The sequence below is a fragment of the Chrysemys picta genome, chromosome 5 (assembly GCF_011386835.1).
Source record: "Chrysemys picta bellii isolate R12L10 chromosome 5, ASM1138683v2, whole genome shotgun sequence".
NCBI classification, from domain to species: Eukaryota; Metazoa; Chordata; order Testudines; family Emydidae; genus Chrysemys; species Chrysemys picta.
In genome coordinates this window covers 38,753,581-38,775,684 of record NC_088795.1, presented here as the reverse complement: position 1 = coordinate 38,775,684, position 22,104 = coordinate 38,753,581, and positions in this window count along the sequence as shown.

The following is a 22,104-nucleotide window of genomic DNA, read 5'->3' as shown; positions in this document are numbered from 1 at the left end:
GCTTTTGGTCTTTCTCACTTTATCCCTACATGTTATGACCTCAATAAGGTAGCTTTCCTTGCTGATCACTCCCATCTTCCACTCCTCGTAGGCTTTCTGCTTTTTCTTAATCACCTCTCTGAGATGCTTGCTCATCCAGCGTGGTCTACAATTCCTGCCTATGATTTTTTCACGTTTCTTGGGATACAGGCTTCTGATAGTTTTTGCAACTTTGACTTGAAGTAATTCCAGGTCTCCTCCGCCTTTATATCCACAAGTTCTTCAGTCCAATCCGCTTCCCTAATTACTTTCCTTAAATTTTTAAAGTTAGCCCTTTTGAAATCAAAAACCCTAGTCACAGATTTATTTTTGTTTGGTTTGGAGGGTTTTTTTGTGACCAGCATGATGGGATAGATGTAATAGCAATGCTGGTAGATCAGTCATCTCCAACAGAAGCAGGATAGGTAACATGTAAAGGGGTATGGCATCAGCAGTGAAGTTCATTTTCAAATATTATTCTTGCGGAATGATATCCTGCACTTAGCTGCTCTGAACTTTGATATTTCCTGAATTTTCAGTGAGCTAGTTTGCAAACTTTTTAATGGCATTTTCCAAGGTTATTTTTTTAAAAAAGAAAAACAAATTAAAGAGATTGCATGTTAAATAACTTACTACAGAGCAATAGAATACTGTCTTGTGCAAGATGTGTACTTTAACTTTTGAAATATCCCATACTAACCTTTCAATATAAAGAGGTGTTTTTTTTCTTCATGTAATAAAATCACAGACTAAAAAAAATTTACAGCCATCTGTAATAGATACATTAGGACAGAATAATCTAGGGAGATTTGAAACAGGTGTCTTAACTCAGAACCTCTAAATATTGGATGGTTTTAGACAAACCCTTAATGCCTATGTAGGGAGTTTTGGTCTGTTTGTTTTTTGTTACAGAATCTTATAACAATTGAAATGCTTTGTAAAAGAAGCAAAACACGCATAAACAATTGCTGGTTGGAACCATTTACTGAACTGTGAATAAATGTCTGCGACAAGCAGAGCCCAATAACTTTCTATTCTTTTAACACATTAATATTTTATAGTGATGTGTCTGAGACCACAAATTACATGCTTTCACTGCACACACTGTATAACTGTGTACAGTACTGTACAATAATATATTGATGGCAAATACATTAGAAAGAAACATAAGGTTGATAACACTATCTAATAACCTACCCATTCTATAGAGTGATTGTGTTAGAAATCAAATACTAGTAAGTGAAGACAAAGTGAACTATGCAATTTGAAGTGCGTTATCTCTTTAAGAAGGGTCTAAATGCTCTGTTTGTTCACCACATTCTGTTTAGAACAAATTGTTATTTTAAAGCATATAGCTAATTCTCCAACTCACACCCAGAATCAGAATCTCCTTGTGTTTCACGTACTGTATGTACTCATGCAAAATCATGTGTAGGTTATTATTACCAATTTAAAAATAGCATGGTACTCGGCTTCTTTAAAACCGTGATGCATCAGTAAACAGTTTTCTCTACTATCTCACCTAAATGTATCATTTTTAAATATTAGTCTATTACTCATTTTGTTTTGTTTTTTAATTACTGGTGTCAGCTGTAATTATTTCCCCCCCTCTTGTATTAGTGCCAATCAAATATTTATATAGAGTTTTCCATGAATGTCATTTTTTTGTAATTGTGAAGATGGACAGTTCCTGGATCTCACTACGTCTGCACTGCATGGCTTCCCCAATGGAGATTTTAGTGAACAGAGATGATATGCAGCAATGAGTTGACATATTCTGCACAGTCTGGTGCCCCTTTGCACTACTGGGCTGTGCAGACCCAGACACACTGAGATACAGTCAGAAATCCAGTCTGAAGCTGATAAGTGAATAGCTCACTGTAGTCAGAACCCTATATAGGAGGAAGGGACAACGTTTCTAGCACTTTTGAGAAAGAAAAAGGCAATTTTTTTTGTCTTTCACATTAACTGATCTTCTTGGGAAAATGCCATGTTAAACAGGACCCTGAAACTTCATATCACTTTGAGGTGTAGGGGACAGATGCATTCAGTGGAAGGAGAAGATTATTGACTTAGCTAGTTCTTCAGAGCATATCCCCTTCTAACCAATGTTATTTCTGTCTTGCCCAGGTTGAACTAGTTTCAGCTGCTCTTCATCCAGTTTCTGATCTCTTATTGGGATTATAACATCCTTATGATGGTGTTGGTTGTGTTTGTGAGAAAGGAGATATATAAGAGTGTGTTGTGTGCATGTTGATGGCATTGAAGTCTGTGGTATCTCACTACCCCTCAATGTGGTCTCATGTAGACATTAAGAGGGAATGTCGGGGCAGGAGCTGGATAGTTCTCTGTGTGACTGTACAGATGAGGATTTGGGGGAAGATGAACAATTGCCTATTTCTACTCTGAATCTGGAGAGGATTCTGTGCTATTCACTGCAGGGATGTCATGTTAGTGAGCCTGCAGTACATTGTGGTTAACTGTGCCAAAAGCTGAAGAGTTAAGCAATAGTAGCTTTGAGCTGTGGTCTGCATCCATTCCCATGAGGAGCTTATTTTTTTTTTTTTAATATCAATAAGGCGGTCCCCAGGTCGGAAACCTGATTGTGGTGGAGCTTGGCTGTGTCTACACTCATGATTTTGGATACAATTTTCAAAAGATCCTAAATGAGTTAGGAAGTCCCAGTGGGTATATTTATACAGCATTTTGGAGTGACTTGGAGTGAGCCACTTAGATGGGGTTGACAGACTTGGGTTAGCGGGGCTCATGCTATCACTCTAGAAATGACCTTATAGACAGCATTTTGAAGTTGCAGCTTAGACTGGAGCCCACACTGTTATCTAAGCTTTAGAGCCTGAGCTCCAGCTCAAGCCGCAACTTCAAATGCTGTGTAGACATACCCCTTGACTTCCAATGACACTGGCTTCCAAGTCACTTCTGAAAATGGGACTAAGTCTCATTGTAGGTCAATGTAGACTTTGGCTTCTAAGGCCTTAGGAACTTCTGAAAATTTGAGCCTCTGTTGACAACAATCAGAATAACAGTATGTTACCAGGAATGAAAATAAAGCTTGATAGTTTCTCTAAGGCAGTGGTTCTCAACCTATTTACAACTGTGGGCAGCATATGCAGCTCTCTATGTGTTATGTGGGTTGCATCCACACAATATATATACTATCTGTATGGCCCGGAGGATATCACATGGGCCACAGTTGTGTGCTGATTGGGCCACAAGCTGAGAAGCACTGCTCTAAAGGAATAATTGTAGAAAACAGCTTCCATAGACTTTGTACAGTTTATCCTGAACAATTTGGACTACAACAAGGCATGTCAACTCTTGGCATCTTTTTTTTGTAGAAGGTCACAGATCTTTATGGTTAGATAGAACCCAAAAATATCAGGAATAAATAGCAGAGTAAAGGCTCATAAACCTTATCCTTATAATGTATAAGAAATGGCACTTTTAATTACATTGTTACAAAAAGAAAATCAATACTTACTCATCAATCTGTGGTTGAGAGTTTGTTACCTTCCTGCAGTTCAGTGAAGATCACTAAATCAGTGTCCCTTTTTAGCAATTAAAATTCTTCTAAATGTGAAAAATATTCAAATGGACACTATCCAGAATAGCTTAAATAGAGTTTTCAAATTACAAAGATTATTCAATTGTAGTCCAAACAACATAATTTTACTTGATGCAATTTTTAAACTCTTTTCTTGTATCAACGTTATTACATGGCACAGTTTTATAAAATGACAACTCCTCAGATTCAGGAGTGATGAATCCCCTCTGACATCACCAAAATGAATGTGGGGAAGCTGGAAAAAAAGATTCAGAGAAAGAAAGAATAAATATGATAACTTTAAGAATATCTAGTGAGAAAGCTATAGAAAGTCTAACATTAATTGCTGAATTTCATGCAATCAATTACAAACCATAACATAGCCATATTTTGCTTAATGATATTCCTACTCAATGGCCCCTACACAATGTATCCAAGTAAAAATTCAGTACTCACATTTGTATTAATACATAATGGATCTTAAAATATTGATATTTAATGTACTCTGGTGTTTACCTGTATCTTGGTACTAACTATGAGAATTAGAATGTGCAATAGCACAAATACTGAAGTAAATTTAGCTACCAGGAATAATTAACATCAAGATTTTAATTGTTTGTATATGACAAGTTGACTAGCATTTGGGGAAAGTGAAGTTAGAAATAATGTGAAATGCTACTGAAACATTATGGGTGAAATTCTGCCTCAGTTATGCCTATGCAACAACTTGAAACTAATGAAGTTGCCAGGTTGGAACGGAGGGTAAAAATGTATTGCTCCAGAATATCTTTAACTGAAATCTTCAATGGGAGAAAAACTATTCATGGCACATTAGCCATATTTTTCTTTAAAAGGGGGGGGAAATTACATGGATACTTGATGTGTACCAAGCTGACCATCCAGCAAAGACTTACTAGCAGTTCTTCCATGTATAGAAAAGGTATTATAATACCCTAAAATGGAGGAACCCAACTCCTTTACATGTCATAAGCATCTGGTTCCCAATATTAACCAAACTAACTGGCATCTTCTAAATCTAAAGGAAAAACTGTGAAAACTAGAGAGCTAAAAGGATATCTTATCATCTAAAGATAGAAATTCTTGGAAGTGAAAACCAGCAACTCATGGATAAATCATTTGTTGGTATCATTCTTAGATAGATAGATACAATTTTAAAATGGAAAGTATAAACCTGTGGAAAAAATCACATAAGGATGAGAAACTATATGCCTGAGATTCATGTTTTTTACTTAAGAGGACCCTGGTTTCAAATTAACAGCAACAGCTCCCCCAAATATCCACATGCCAAGTTTTTAATCAGCTAAGGATAAAAATATGTATGACTTCAGATTTGTACAGCCATCCAGTCAGAACCAACTGCTACAGTAGGGTTTCTGGTTCCGTTTGGAAATTGCTGAACATATGAAAGAACAGCATTTGCCATTTCAACACCATCTCATGCAAACCTGAATCCTAGTGCTGATTTGACTTCAGAACTGAATCCCAGTCCTCAGTTTTTCTATCTAGATCCAAACACTGCTTCCTCATTCCTTTCCTAATTTAAACATTGATTTACTCCCTATAGCATTTTTTTCTCATTTGATGCTTCAACGAAGCCATAATGTAGGATTTGTGCCATAACATCCATTTCCATGGGATATGAGAGAAATAGTACCCAATGCCCAGTTATCAACCGATGCTCAACGTTAATGAATATCCCACGCTATTTCACTGCTGATTGACAGTTGACAGTTATTTTTTATTCTCCCCCCCCACTGACAATGTGGCAAAATCACTCAACATGTTGGTTCATCCTGTAGTTTGCTGCATCAGTCAGACTCAGCAGCAGGCATCAATTGACAGGGAAACAGAATTGACATGCTGTTAAAGATGGATGTGACGATAATCAGTGGGACAGAGTAAAACTAGGGTACAAAATATATAGGAATGACAGAGTAGGTCACACTGATGGGGGAGTGGCACTACATGTGAAAGAAAGCATAATTTCAAACATAGTAAAAATCTTAAATTAATCAATCTGTACCATAGAGTCCTTATGGATAGAAATTCCATGCTGGAATAATAAGAGTATAGCAGTAGGAATATTCTACCAACCACCTGACCAGGATGGTGACGGTGATTGTGAAATGCTCAGGGAGATTAGAGAGGCTATGAAAATGAAAAAAACCCACAATAATAATGGAGAATTTCAACTGTCCCCATAGTGACTGGATATATGTCACCTCAGGACAGAATGCAGAGATAAAATTTCTATATTCAATTAATGACTGCTTCTTGGAGCAGCTAGTTCTGGAACACATAAGGGAAGAGGCAATTCTTGATTTAGTCCTAAGTGGCACACAGGATCTAGTCCAAGAGGTCAATATAGCTGAGCTCGGTAATAGTGACCATAATGTAATTAAATCACACATTCCTGTAGGGGGGACAAAACCAAAGAAACCTACCACAGTAACATTTAACTTTAAAAACAGGAACTACACAAAAGTGAGGAAGCTAATTAAATGGATATTAAAAGGAAGTCACAAGAGTGGAATGCCAGCAAGCTGCATGGAAACCATTTAAAAATACCAGAATAGAGGCTCAAAATAAATGTATGCCCCCAAATAAAGAAAGTAAAACAGTAAGAGAACCAAAAAAGCCACCATGGCTAAATAACAGAGTAAAAGAGCAAAACCAATGAGGAGTCCTTGTGGCACCTTAGAGACTAACAAATTAATGAGTCTCTAAGATGCCACAAGGACTTCTCGTTGTTTTTGCTGATACAGACTAATATGGCTACCACTCTGAAACCTATCACAGTGTAAAAGAGGTGGTTAGAGGCAAGAAGGCATATATGGAGATATACCTATCTCATAGAGCTGGAAGGGACCCTGAAAGGTCATTGAGTCCAGCCCCCTGTTTTCACTAGCAGGACCAATTTTGCCCCAGATCCCTAAGTGGCCCCCTCAAGGATTGAACTCACAACCCTGGGTTTAGCAGGCCAATGCACAAACCACTGATCTATCCCCCCCAATCTTTTACAAATCTGCATATTTTACAAATCGGAAGTCAAATAGTACTGAGGAAAATAGAAAGGAGCACGAACTCTGACAAGTTCAATTGTAAAAGTATAATTAGGTAGGCCAAAAAAAAAAAAAGAGTTTGAAGAGCAAGTGGCAAAAGACATGAAAACTAACAGTATTTTTTTAAAGTATATCAGAAGCAGGAAGCCTGCCAAACAATCAGTGGGGCCACTATAGGATCAAGGTGCTACAGAAGCACTCAAGGAAGACAAAGCCATTGCAGAGAAGCTTAATCAATTCTTTTCATCATTGCAGAGGATGTGAGGGAGATTCCCACAACTGAGTCATTCTTTTTAGGTGACAAATCTGAGGAACTGTTCCAGATTGAGGTGTCAATAGAGGAGGTTTTGGAACAAATTGATAAACTAAACAATAATAAGTCACCAGGACTGGATAGTATTCATCCAAGAGTTCTGAAGGAACTTGAATATGAAGTTGCAGAACTAATAACTGTATTATGTAATCTATCGGTTAAATCAGCCTCTGCACCAGATAGCTAGTGGATAGCTAATGTGATACAGATTTTGAAAAAGGTTCAGAGGTAATCCTGACAATTGCAGGCCAGTAATCCTAATTTCAGCACCAGTCAAATTAGTTGAAACTATAGTAAAGAACAGAATGATCAGATACATAGATGAACATGATAGGTTGGAGAAGAGTCAACATGGCTTTTGTAAAGGGAAATCATGCTTTGCCAATCTATTACAATTCTTTGAGGGTGTCAGCAAGCATGTGGGCAAGGGGAACCCAGATGATATAATGTACTTAGATGTTCAGAAAGCCTTTGACAATGTCCCACTTCGAAGACTCTTAAGTAAATTAAGCAGTCGTGGGATTAGAAAGAAGGTGCTCTCATGGATCAGAAACTGGTTAAAAGACAGAAAACAAAGGTTGCTAATAAATGATCACTTTTTAGAATGGAGAGAGGAAAATAGTGGGATTCCCCAAGGACCTGTACTGGAGCCTCTGTTGTTCAACACATACATAAATGATGTGGAAAAGGGGGTGAATGAACAATGAGATGTAAAATCTGTAGACTGAAAAAAATTACTCAGTATAATTAAGACCACGCTGTCTGTGAAGAATTACAAAGGGATCTCACAAAACTGGGTAACTGGTGAACAAAATAGCAGATAAAATTCAGCGTTGATCTGTGTGAAGTAATGCATGTTGGAAAACATAATCCCAACTATACATACAAAATGATGGGGTCGAAATTAACTGTTACCACTCCAAAAAGAGATCTTGGAGTCATCCTGGATAGTTCTCTGGAAATATTTGCTCAATGTGCAACAGAGGTCAAAAAAGCTAACAATGTTAGAAACCATTAGGAAAAGGGATAGATGGTAAGACAGAAAAAATCATAATGCCACTTTATAAATCTATGGTACACCCACACTTTGAATACTGTGTGCTGTTCTGGTTGCCCCATCTCCCGTGTTAAAATTAGAAAAAAGTACTGAGAAGGGCAACAAACATGATTAGGATATTTAACAGTTTCCAATGGGGGGAGAGATAAAAAAGACTGGGACTGTTCAGTTTAGAAAAAAGGTGACTAAGGTGGGATACAGTAGAGGTCTATAAAATCATGAGTGGTGTGGAGAAAGTGAATAAGGAAGTGCTATTTATCCCTTTACATAACACAAGAACAAGGGGTCACCCAATGAAATTAATAAGCGGCCAGTTTAAAACAAACAAAAGGAAGTACTTCTTCAGACAATACACAGTCAACCTGTGGAACTCATTGCCAGGGGATGTTATGAAGGGCAAAACTATAAGTGGGTTCAAAAAAGAATTAGATAAGTTTATGGAGGATAGGTCTATCAATGGCTATTAGCCATGATGGTCAGGGACACAAGCCCATGCTGTGGGTGTCCCTACACCTCTGACTGCCAGAAACTGCGCCTGGACAACAAGGGATGGATCACTTGATAATTGCCCTGTTCTGTTCATTCCCTCTGAAGCATCTGGCACTGGCCACTGTCATAAGACAGTATGCTGGGCTAGATGGAACATTGGTCTGACCCACTATAGACATTCTTATATTCTAATGTGATTGGAAAGCTTGGCAATTTTGCGAACAGGGGCTGCTAACAGGGAGTTTTGCAAGGGAGTTCTCCAGGTTAAGAAGGAGCAAATACAGCACCCTTGGGGTACGTGACTGTCTGTAGTGTGTGTTTGTTTGTGTTTGGGGGTTACTCACTGTGTGCTGAGCTTGTGTTTGTCCATCTGGTTGGTTGGTTAGTTGGTTGTTTGAAGGACCTTGTGCTGTGGCTGGCAGTTGGAAGCTGTGAACTTCAAAGGAAGGTTTGAAAGCTAGAAGCCTCTGTTAATTGGCTGAGCCTTAGTCAGTGGTCAGGGCTATCAAGCAGGTTAGGGCTTTATAAAGCAGGGCACAAGTGACCAGGGAGTTTTCGCAAGGGAGTTGGGAAGGAGGCAAGGGCCCCTTGCTGTTTTCTTTAAAACTATAAACTAAACTACATTCAAAACTTCTTGATTTAAACAAAACCCTTTCATTAACCAGGAGACCATGCAGGCAGAAGCCCAGCAGCAGAGTGGGGGCTATTCAGTTTATTGCGCTGAGTGCAGCATGTATGATTACCTGCCCTGTGGGTGGGTGTCGTATGTGTGCATTCGGTGCAAGGAGCTCCTGGCCTTCAGAGACCACGCACGGGCTTTGGAGGCCAGGGTGGCGGAACTGGAGGAGTTAAGGGAGACAGAGAGGTATGTTGATGAGGCTTTCCAGGACACTGTAGAATTGTCCCACCTCTGGTCAGACAGCCCCTGTGTGGTTGAGGAGGATGAAAGGCCCAGGGAAGCAGAGCAGTCAATGGGAGCAGAAGGAAACCTTCCCATAGTTGGGACCCTCCTTCCCAGATGGTGTTAGGGTATCCTCTCGCACTGAGGTTACCCCTCCGGGGGAGGGAACTCCAGTCACTAGGAAAAGGCAGGTGTTAGTAATGGGAGATTCGATCATTAGAAACATAGATAGCTGGGTTTATGATGACCGGGAGACCCGTATGGTGACTTGCCTGCCTGGTGTGAAGGTTGCGGACCTTTTAAGGAATCTGGATAGACTTATGTGTAGTGCTGGGGAGGAACCGGTGGTCGTGGTACATGTAGGTACCAATGACATAGGGAAGGGTAGGAGAGACATCCTGGAGGCCAAATTTAGGCTGCTAGGGAAGACACTGAAATCCAGGACCTCTATGGTGGCATTCTCAGAAATGCTCCCAGTTCCACGCGCAGGACCAAGTAGGCAGGCAGAGCTTCAGAATCTCAATGTGTGGATGAGACGATGGTATAGAGAGGAGGGGTTTAGATTCATTAGGAATTGGGGAAACTTTAGGGATGGGGGAGCCTATACAGGAAGGATGGGCTCCATCTAAACCAAAGTGGAACCACACTGCTGGCACTTAACATTAAAAAGGTTGCAGAGCAGTTTTTAAACTAGGAGATGGGGGAAAGCCAACTGCTGCAGAGCAGCATGTGGATCGGAGAGACTTCTCTTAGAGGAGAGTCTATTGATAGAGATTCTCTAGGTTCTAGTCAGGAGCAAAGGATGGAAGAGCATAATGTAAGGGCCAGATCAGGTGAGAAACATTCACATAACGAATCAGACACATCAGAAAAGGGCAGACAAATAAACAGTGACAAATTTTTAAAGTGCTTGTACACAAATGCTAGAAGTCTAAATAATAAGATGGGTGAACTAGAGTGCCTTGTGATAAAGGAGGATATTGATATAATAGGTATCACAGAAACCTGGTGGACTGAGGACAATCAATGGGACACAATCATTCCAGAGTACAAAATATATCGGAAGGACAGAACAGGTCATGCGGGGGGAAGGTGGGGGAGAGTGGCACTATATGTGAAAGAAAATGTAGAATGAAATGAAGTAAAAATCTTAAGTGAATCCACATGTTCCATAAAATCTCTATGGATAGTAATTTCATGCTCTAATAAGAATATAACATTAGGGATCTATTATCGACCACCTGACCAGGACAGTGCTAGTGATGATGAAATGCTAAGGGAAATTAGAGAGGCTATCAAAATTAAGAACTCAATAATAGTGGGGGATTTCAATTATCCCCATATCGACTGGGAACATGTCACCTCAGGACAAAATGCAGAGACAAAATTTCTTGATACTTTAAATGACTGCTTCTTGGAGCAGCTGGTAAGGGAACCCACAAGGGGAGAGGCAACTCTAGATTTAGTCCTGAGTGGAGCGCAGGAGCTGGTCCAAGAGGTAACTATAACAGGACCGCTTGGAAATAGTGACTAAATTATAATAACATTTAACATCCCTGTGGTGGGAAGAACATCTCAACAGCCCAACACTGTGGCATTTAATTTCAAAAAGGGGAACTATGCAAAAATGAGGGGGTTAGTTAAACAGAAATTAAAAGGTACAGTGGACTAAAGTGAAATCCCTGCAAGCTGCATGGGCGCTTTTTAAAGACACCATAATAGAGGCCCAACTTCAATGTATACCCCAAATTAAGAAACACAGCAAAAGAACTAAAAAAGAGCCACCGTGGCTTAACAACCATGTAAAAGAAGCAGTGAGAGATAAAAAGACTTCCTTTAAAAAGTGGAAGTCAAATCCTAGTATGGTAAATAGAAAGGAGCATAAACACTGCCAAATTAAGTGTAAAATTGTAATAAGAAAAGCCAAAGAGGAGTTTGAAGAATGGTTAGCCAAAAACTCAAAACGTAATAAGAAAATGTTTTTTAAGTACATCAAAAGCAGGAAGCCTGCTAAACAACCAGTGGGGCCCCTCGATGATCGAGATACAAAAGGAGCGCTTAAAGACAATAAAGTCATTGCGGAGAAATTAAACAAATTATTTGCTTTAGTCTTCACGGCTGAGGATGTTAGGGAGATTCCCAAACCTGATCCGGCTTTTGTAGGTGACAAATCTGAGGAACTGTCACAGATTGAAGTGTCACTAGAGGAGGTTTTGGAATTAATTGATAAACTTAATATTAACAAGTCACTGGGACCAGATGGCATTCATCCAAGAGTTCTGAAAGAACTCACATGTGAAATTGCGGAACTATTAACTAGGGTTTGTAACCTGTACTTTAAATCGGCTTCTGTACCAATGAAGAGAAGATAGCTAATGTAACACCAATATTTAAAAAGGTCTCTAGAGGTGATCCCGGCAATTACAGACCAGTAAGTCTAAGATCGGTACCGGGCAAATTAGTTGAAACAATCGTAAAGAATAAAATTGTCAGACACATAGAAGAACATAAATTGTTGGGCAAAAGTCAACATGGTTTCTGTAAAGGGAAATTGTGTCTTACTAATCTATTAGAGTTCTTTGAAGGGGTCAACAAACATGTGGACAAGAGGGATCCAGTGGACATAGTGTACTTAGATTTCCAGAAAGCCTTTGACACGGTCCCTCACCAAAGGCTCTTACGTAAGCTAATTTGTCATGGGATAAAAGGGAAGGTCCTTTCATAGATTGAGAACTGGTTAAAAGACAGGGAACAAAGGGTAGGAATTAATGATAAATTCTCAGAATGGAGAGGGGTAACTAGTGGTGTTCCCCAGGGGTCAGTCCTAGGACCAATCCTATTATTCATAAATGATCTGGAGAAAGGGGTAAAAAGTGAGGTGGCAAAGTTTGCAGATGATACTAAACTGCTCAAGATAGTTAATACCAAAGCAGACTGTGAAGAACTTCAAAAAGATCTCACAAAACTAAGTGATTGGGCAACAAAATGGCAAATGAAATTTAATGTGGATAAATGTAAAGTAATGCACATTGGGAAAAATAACCCCAACTATACATACAATGTGATGGGGGCTAATTTATCTACAACAAACCAGGAAAAAGATCTTGGCATCATCGTGGATAGTTCTCTAAAGACGTCCACGCAGTATGCAGAGGTGGCCAAAAAAGCAAACAGGATGTTAGGAATCATTAAAAAGGGGATAGAGAATAAGATGGAAAATATACTATTGCCCTTATATAAATCAATGGTACGCCCACATCTTGAATACTGTGTACAGATGTGGTCTCCTCATCTAAAAAAAGATATACTGGCACTAGAAAAGGTTCAGAGAAGGGCAACTAAAATGATTAGGGGTTTGGAATGGGTCCCATATGAGGAGAGATTAAAGAGGCTAGGACTTTTCAGCTTGGAAAAGAGGAAATTAAGAGGGGATAAAATCATGAGTGATGTGGAGAAAGTAGATAAGGAAAAGTTATTTACTTATTCCCATAATACAAGAACTAGGGGTCACCAAATGAAATCAATAGGCAGCAGGTTTAAAACAAATAAAACGAAGTTCTTCTTCACACAGCGCACAGTCACCTTGTGGAACTCCTTACCTGAAGAGGTTGTGAAAGCTAGGACTATAACAGCATTTAAAAGAGAACTGGATAAATTCATGGAAGTTAAGTCTATTAATGGCTATTAGCCAGGATGGGTAAGGAATGGTGTCCATAGCCTCTGTTTGTCAGAGGGTGGAGATGGATGGCAGGAGAGAGATCACTTGATCATTACCTGTTAGGTTCACTCCCTCTGGGGTACCTGGCATTGGCCACTGTTGGTAGACAGGATTCTGGGCTCTTGGACCTTTGGTCTCACCCAGTAAGGTTGTTCTTAGGGGAGGGATAGCTCAGTGGTTTGAGTATTGACCTACTAAACCCAGGGTTGTGAGTTCAATCCTTGAGGGGGCCAATTAGGGTTCTGGGGCAAAATCAGTACTTTGTCCTGCTAGTGAAGGCAGGGGGCTGGACTCAATGAACTTTCAGGGTCCCTTCCAGTTCTAAGAGATGGGATATCTCAATGTATTATTTTTTTTTAAGTAAATGAGATTGTATTACTCTGTGTTATATGGCCCCTTGCTCTGCATAGAGAGGATTAATTGGCATTGAGGAAAAGCTTCAGGCACTTTTCAGCCCAGAAGAGATCACATAATTTATATAATGGGAGGCTCCAGTGTGTCATAAATGCACTGATATTTGAACACAGAAACTGACATTGGTTTGACTAGACCTGAACAGTTTTTTTTTAATACAGTCAAATTAAAAGACAGTTACAGTTAACAGTACCGAAAGTCTGTACTCAACATTGCAGTGCAGTATAAAGTATTCTCCATTTAAAAGAGTATTCTTCATTTTGGGCTAGATGTTGAGAGGTTCTGTGAACTCCCAAATGCCATTGAAGTTAATGGGTCTAGTCCTGAAGTGTAGGTGCAGGACATGGTTTCATTCTCATTTACCTTGGTGCAAATTTCATTTAGAACATTGGTTGGGAAGTCAATGGGACAGATTTTTGGTTGCATTCCCCTTGCAAAAAGCTAGTTGCGAGGGGAGGGATTACCCCAGTTCAATTATCCAGTTAAGGTTCACATGGTTAAGGGAGCTCTCTGGGTTAGAGCTGAGGTACTTATGCCACCTCATCTCCCCTCCAGCCCACCCCGCCCCATACAGACCCGGGCATGTCGAGTTGGAGTTAGTTGCTACATTTATACATAAAATTCATGACAGTTTCTATAGGACATATTGCCAAACATTCAAAATGGTGATCTGCCATCTGCATCTCTGAGAAATTTCATTTACAACATAGGTAAAAGTCAGGGCATTCAGACGAGTAAATCCCATTGCCTTTCTGAAATGAATAGCTTTAACATATGAGTTTTCCTTTCCCCTAATATGGAAGAGCCAGGCAGTGAGAAATCATTGGTTGTCACCTTTACTGTGACAACTCCATCTGGATATATCGCTTGGTAGACTCTCTATATTATAACTTGTATCCCCTACTATATATGCTTTCAGTTTCATTGAGGTCTCAGACAATATAGTATTCCTTGGTAAGTCACAGGGCAAGACATACAACGGTTGAGCCTACTCTCGTGGAAGTCAATAGAAATTTTGCAGAATCATGCCCCAGCTTTGTTTGTACGACAGAAAGAAGCAGAGAAATGAAGGGAAAGATGGAACATTAGAATCCTCAGTATCACTGTTTAAATTGCTTTATTTAAGTTTTTAAAATATTGTGGGCACACTTAGGAAAATGAAGGGCAAGGGTGATATCCTGTCTCCATTGATTTTGTTGGCAAAACTCATTTGGACTTCACTGGGGCCAAGATTTCACACTGAATAGAGTATAACCAGAATTGGAATTAGGCCAGGATTCAGGGACAACACCCACATTCTTGTGAAAAATGCCATGGGTTCTTTAGTGACTAACAGTGGTGAGGAACTTATTTTGCATCTCATCTAACTGACAACTCCCCTGGCACCAGTCCTCCTAATACCACACTGTGGTATTCAGTACTAACTCAGAAGAAAATATGCTTCAATGGAATCCCCAGACCAATTTCCTAGAGGCCTCTCATTCAAATACTGTGGCAACTATACCCTAGTTATCTTATGAGAACTAAGAAAATCCCAAAACAAAATGGCATGGCTGCCATTGGAAAAAAACAAACATTTTGAGTGGGACCGAAATGTAGTCAAATACGTACTCACAACCCCAATTTACAACCAGAAAAATCCCCTATGTGCTTTATTTCTCTGGAGCAACAGTGACATCTTGTGGATTAGTTTTAAGTGTGCTCCATGTGTGAGTCTTAGCTACTATCTCCACTCCCTGCTCCTTCTGTTTAAAGCTGGCAGTCTGAATTCAAATGGCATCCACGGCCATCTGTTCAGCACAACAGTAGACATGACAGCAAAAGAAGTGATGGGTAGCAAAACTGCTCATAAAGTATTATGCCAAGGGCTTGCAAGGAAATTCAGTTAGCAGGGTTATATTATTTGGAAATAGTATTTTAATTGGAAACTGACTTGTTAGTAGATATTACACATACTATATTATGAACACAGAGTAAAGCTTAGTTTGTACTTGGGCAATAAAGAATTGAAGTATCTGTGAGTCCTTTGAAGATGACAATATTCTGTTTGCAAGAATGCAATGAATTATGAATGTTGTTTGGGGTCTTGAGCCTCTTCAGGTTATTAAAACTTCTCTTTGTTTTTTGTCAGCAGCATTGATCATGACTTTTTTTTTACTATGTTTATGAACGTATTAATCCATTTGTAGCTTTATTAGGCTCCAATCTTCTTATTTTTTACCCAGCATATTGAATTTGTTGCTCCAGAGGATTTTTCATTCCAACTGGGCTTCAGTTATTCCTAGGATTCCCCTGGGGCTCTATTTTGAGTCTTTCTGTGATTTGCATTTGTAGACTTTCAGTGGATAAACATTATTGCCTCTCAAGTTCTCTACTATTGTATCTGTTCAGATGGCATTCAGCTCCTGCTGATCTTGTACAAGAGCATGGTGTTCTGTTAATATTCTGCATGACATTCAGTTACTTAAATCTTCACTTTTTAAAAATTTAATTGAGAGAAGACTGATCTGCTATTAATTAGCTGTCCAATTCTAAGGAATCATATTGATGTTAATGGTTTCCTTTGGTTATAGTTTTATTCCTACGTAACAAAACATACCATACAATTGTAGAGTATGAAACTTATCTTAAAGGGACAATGTCATATTGAATATTTGTAGATTGATCCATTTTAAAATTAGTCTATAGAGTGTTCTTAAAAGAACAAGTTCTGAATGTTTTAGATATTCATTTAAAATATATATATAATTACATTTGAGATAATATACCTGTGTGTGTGTTTGTATATACACACACTGCTCTAAATATATATATGCACCACAAAATACACATTTTTGTTTCTCTGTTGATATTTAGAAGAATCTTTTGGGCCTGGTTGTCCTCCCCATCCCCAGGGCTGGAGCACCCATGGAAAAAAAATAGTGGATGCTTAGTATCCACCTGCAGCCAGCTCCCACCATCTCCTCCCAGCGCCTCCTGTCCACCGGAGCCCTTCCAATCAACTCCTCCCTCTCCCACCCAGCGCCTCTCTTCTGCCGTGATCAGCTGTTTTGTGACATGTAGGAGGCACTGGGGAGGGAATAGCTAGGATGGGAGAGGGGGCAGAACTGGGAAGGAAGAGATGAGGCAGGGCGGAGTGGAGGCTTGGGGAAAGGGGTTGGGTGAGGGTAGGGTATGGGGTAGAGTGAGGGTTTTTAGAACCCCCAGGGCCCAGAGGAAGCTGGTGCCTTTGTTAACAGGAGTGTTGTAAGCAAAACATGAGAGGTAATTTTTTCACTCCACTTGGCACTGATAAGGCCTCAGTTGGAGTACTGTGTCCAGTTTCGGGCACCACACCTTGGGAAAGAGGTGGACAAATTGGAGAAAGTCCAGAGAATAGCAACAAAAATTATTAAAGGTCTAGAAAAAAAATATTAAAGGACCTATGAGGAAAGGTTGAAAAAAATGGGTTTGTTTAGTCTGGAGAAGAGAGGACTGAGTGGGGACATGATAACAGTATGTAAAAAGTTGTTATACAGAGAAGGTTGATAAGTTGTTCTTATCTACTAAGGACAGGAAAAGTAGTAATGGGCTTAAATTGCATCAAGGGAAATTTAGGTTAGACATTGTGAAAAACTTTCTAACTGTAAGGATAGGTAGTTAAGCACTAGTACAAATTACCTAGCGAGGTTGTGGAATCTGTGTCTCTGAAGATTTTTCAGAACCGACTGGACAAACACCTGTTAGTTATGGTCTACATCATTTGGTCCTGTCTCAGTGCAGGAGACTGGACTAGATGAGCTATCGTGATACTTCTAGTTCTACACTTCTATAATTTTTTGTTGTTCTAGTGCATGGGAGATCCCCCATTTTTCTGCTTTATCACACTCATGCACAATACTAGTGCTGCACCCACAAATAATACAAAGTGCTTTAGTGCCAATCACTAGGGTATTTGGGACCAGTATTGCAACTCAAACTTGGATTCCCTGCCTGGCAGTGCATAAATGCATGTGAATTATGCTGCATGTTTTTGCCTGTTCTGATAAGGGGTTAACAACAATTTCTCAGTATCATTACTCATCAACTTTCTTGTAAAAGTAACGGCATCTACAAGGATTTACTTGTTGGAATCAGAGCTTTAAAAGTGAATAAATGTTAGAGATGGCCACAACCCAAAAATCTACTAATCTTCTAAAGTGGTAATTCATCATATTTAGAAAAATGATAAATCAAGTGCTTTTTCTGCACCTCTAACAATGCATATATTTGTTTGGTGTTTTTAATCTATTAAAAAGAAATTGAGAGAGAGAACAATCCAGCAATTTGTCAGTTCCAGAAGTGGATTGTGTTGGATTCTAAATGTCAATTAATTAAATAATATTATAGGTGCAGTTTGTAAGTACTGTCATCATTTTTATTACAATCAGTAGTCCTTTTAATATTTCTAAGCATTATGATTTCTATTATTCTCTTGATGTACACACATTAATGTGACAGGGAGGTATGTATCAGAACAGAATATACTCCTACATCATCACTCACTATTTAGTGTATGTCTTTTGGCAAGAAAATGTCTTTTTAGAGATTAATTTTGCAGTTCAATTCAACCTGTCACTTTTTTTCAGCTAAACCTACCCTCATTATTTTGTACTGATCAATTTTTACTTCTGCATATTTACACACCTCAGTGAATCATGAGCACAAATACATTATTCTTGTTAATTATTGAAGAACCCACAATTATGCTAGGTGTTTTCCATACACTGTATAGGAGGATAGAGTTCTTTCCCTAATGGATGGATATCTAACAGTCACTGATATGCAGACAAAAAATGTAGATAAATATATCACTGCTAATATTTGTGCTCTCTATGAGTTGTATGTGCAAATATAGAGGCCACAGGTCTATTTGCAGGGAGATCCTCTTAGATTCCCTGTTTACATCTCTTCACTATTAGCTGCCAATATTTATGACCACTCTTTCAAGGAAGGCAAAATAAAGCTTTTTCTGAACTTAAACCAACTCGACAGCACACCAATTGTATTGTGCATGGTCCTATTCAGGACATTGAACAGTGGTCAGGTAGGCATATCCTGTGACATAGCTTTAACTGCATTTGTCATCTTTGATATCTTTGGGTGGATTGTTTCAGTCAGCTGTTGTGAGATGTTTGTGATATGAGAAATGCTTTTAGTAAAAAGAGAGATTAACGAAATGATGAAGGAAAAAATGATGTCAACATATTCACTGTATATCCTGGAGATAGATCCAAATGGCAGAGTTCTGATTTAGTCAAACTCTCCCTAAATTTAAGGTACTTATGATCTGCAGTATGGGTTAGGCCCCCTTGCAAAATTCAGGTCCAGAGTTCAGGAATCTCCAGATATAGGGTTTTGGTTCAAACGTATTTCAAGTACATACCTAATCCTCCCTCAAAACACATCCACTTTCCCATTTATCTCCATGTGTTCAATATATTTAATAGTACTGGTGATCTTTAACAATTTTTTGCTATGTAACTCAAGTGTAAAAACCTTGGGCTTTCTTAATTGTGGCTATGAAAAAAAATTACATTAAAATTCTCTGCAGTAAATAAAAAAGACAGGCCAAGGTTTTTAAAAATAGGCATCTATAGTTAGGCTCTGCCATCCATGTTTAGACTCCTAAACAAGTTTCCTGAGGTCCATGAGACCTGCTGGGTGCTCAGCACTTTTGAGAATCAGACCACTTATTTAGGAGCCTAAATACAGATTGCAAAGCCTAACTTTAGACTCCTGTACTTACACAATGTGGGCAAGATTTTTTTTATGGGCAATCCTATTACAGTTTAAGCCCATTTTTCCACTATACAATTTCAGGATAAATAGCCCTGGCAGAATTCAATGTTGTATTTGTTTGTAAATTTTATGGCTTATATATATTTTTATTTTTAACCTTTTAATTTTTGTTTTCAATTCTAATTTTTCAGTTTCATGGCACTGCAGGGGGTTCCCTGCATGGCCACAGAGTTGGTGATACCAGATCCCTGAAGGAGCAAGGAGTGGAGAAGGCTGAGGTCCTGGTTGGGCAAAGCAGAGCCCCCTGGCCAGGACCACAAGGAGGATGATGAACCCCAGGCTGCAGGGGGACAACTCTGCTGCTGAACGATTACTGCCTAATGACTTTCCCCATGGCTGGTGAATGAGCGAGCAGGGCTGTGACTGTGGGCACAGAGGGCTCCCTGTGCTGCTGTGGGGTTGGGATATGGGATCCCTGCAGGTGCAAGATGTGGGGGAGGCTGCACTTGTCAAATCATATTGATGGATATTGTCTCATCAATTTTCAGCGTGTCAGGTGAAACCAGCATTTGCCACTGACTAACACTTTAAATCTAATCCCACCAAGCCTAAGTATAGGTGTAGGATTATAAATGTAGGATCGCCATAAGCAGAATGGCAAATTGCACATTCCAAGGCTCTGAAAAAATTCAGGACTTTCCTTCATCTTTGTTCTGATAAGAGTAGGGTGACCAGATGTCCCAATTTTATAGGGACAGTCCCTATATTCGGATCTTTTTCTTATATAGGTGCCTATTATCCCCCATTCCCTTGTCCTGATTTTTTACACTTGCTATCCAGTCACCCTAGATAGGGGTTTTTCACTCTATCCAAGTTCACTGAAAGGATATCCTGTGACATATTCTATACTATAATAATATATATATATATATATATATATATATTTTGCATCTTTCACACTCAGAGTACCTAAAAGTCATTTTACAAAACAATGATGCAAAGCAGTAGAAAGCTACTGAATGACCAAAAAGTACCTAACAATTGCTTCTAACTATATGGTTTGGGGAATCAGAGAGAGTCACAATTACATAAATTACATAATTTCTCTGTTCTAAATATGATGCTGCTTTAAAATTTGGATAAAACATAGTGACAATTCTGTTTTATCACAGCTTTAAAGATGCTCTTTGATTAAAAAGAAAGAGAATACTAGACTGATTTTATGCCAAAATACCTATTCTCCCCAAAGGGCAGCAGCTATATCTACTTTGGTTTGCATTTCTTGACTTGAGGAAGTAGGATGCTTTTGGATCTAAGGCACATAGAGATGGGTTTTTATAATTATATAAAATTATATATATATAAACTGCAAAATGAAAAATATAAATTTCCTTAAGTGCCTATGTCCATTTCTCAGAAGAAAATACATGTAATTTTACTGTGTTCAAAAGGAAAGGAGAATCTGTACTCTAGCTGCTGTTTCCTTTTAGTTTGCAAATAGGGATGTGCCATTTAAGTAATGGAAACTATGAGGCATCACTGTACTTTTCCATCTGTGCCAGCTGGTATCTGTTTCTGGGGGCTGAGGAAGATGTTTCTTTAGTCTAGCATTGCATGCAGTGTTATAAATTGGGAGAAATACAGTCTCATTACAGCAGTGAATGAAAGCATTTACTGTACCTGTGAATGATGGGTGTTCTCTCACCAACAGAAACAAGAGGCACATATTTCACAGTTGTCTCATCTTCCTTTTCTGAAAGCACTTTCCTGGGAAATTAAAAGTGAAAAGTGGTGTACATCAATGCATCTTGTGCATTTAAAATACAATATACTCTTGCTGGGACAAATCCTGCATGCCTTATGAGTCATCCCAGTTAGATCCATGGACCTGCTTGTGTATGCAAAGATTGCAAGATTTATCCTCTTAAATGCTTGTCCACTTACTGTACCATTTTTCTTCTCTAAGAGTTATAAGTGAAGTGTCCTGGCTTACAAAATATACCCAGGCTTACAAGCCCCTTGTTAACACAGCTGTCTTTGGGCTCCCTACCTCGGAATCTCATCTTTCATTTAAAATGGAAAGAGGTGTGGGAAGCAAGTCTCTGTAGCCCAGTGATTCCCTCACAGTCGTCTGTAGATCATTGAAGTTCCACAGAACAGTTGCTGTGGTCCGTGAAGCGCTGGTTGGCCACAGGGTGTTGACTCCTCCCCCTCGTCTCTAGTTGATAAACCACATTTAAATACTGCTTTAATATTACCTTCCATGTGAGCAATTGCTGTAGTTACCACAGGATAGTATGTGGTTGCACATGTGAGGAGAGGTAGTCTGCACAATGACACATGGGAGGGGAGAGGTCTGCAGGACAGTATCTCTTTATCTGGGTTATGTTTGGTGCATGTATACTCGCTGGTGGGGATGACGAAAATGTCTTCCAGATCTGCCTCAAAAACTATGGTTTCCTCTGCTTAAAATGTTCATACCTCTGCAGCTGGGCCTCAGCTGACCACTGCTCACTCTGGGGCTTATTTTGCTACCTTTAGTCATGCTGAGGAGTATTTTAAACTGATGTAATCCTGTTGGTTTAAATGATGCAATTTGCGGAGTAAGGTGCAATTCAATGTAAATGTGACAAAATAGGGACCTTGGGCAGCTGTCAAGGTACAAGTGCACCTTTCACTGCCATGCCAGCTGCTGCAAGAAGTACCTTCCACCAGTTTGAGTAGTATATGGAAGGTGCCCATTATGTGTGGGAGACTGGAGGATTTTTGTGTGGGGAAGAGTAAGGGAC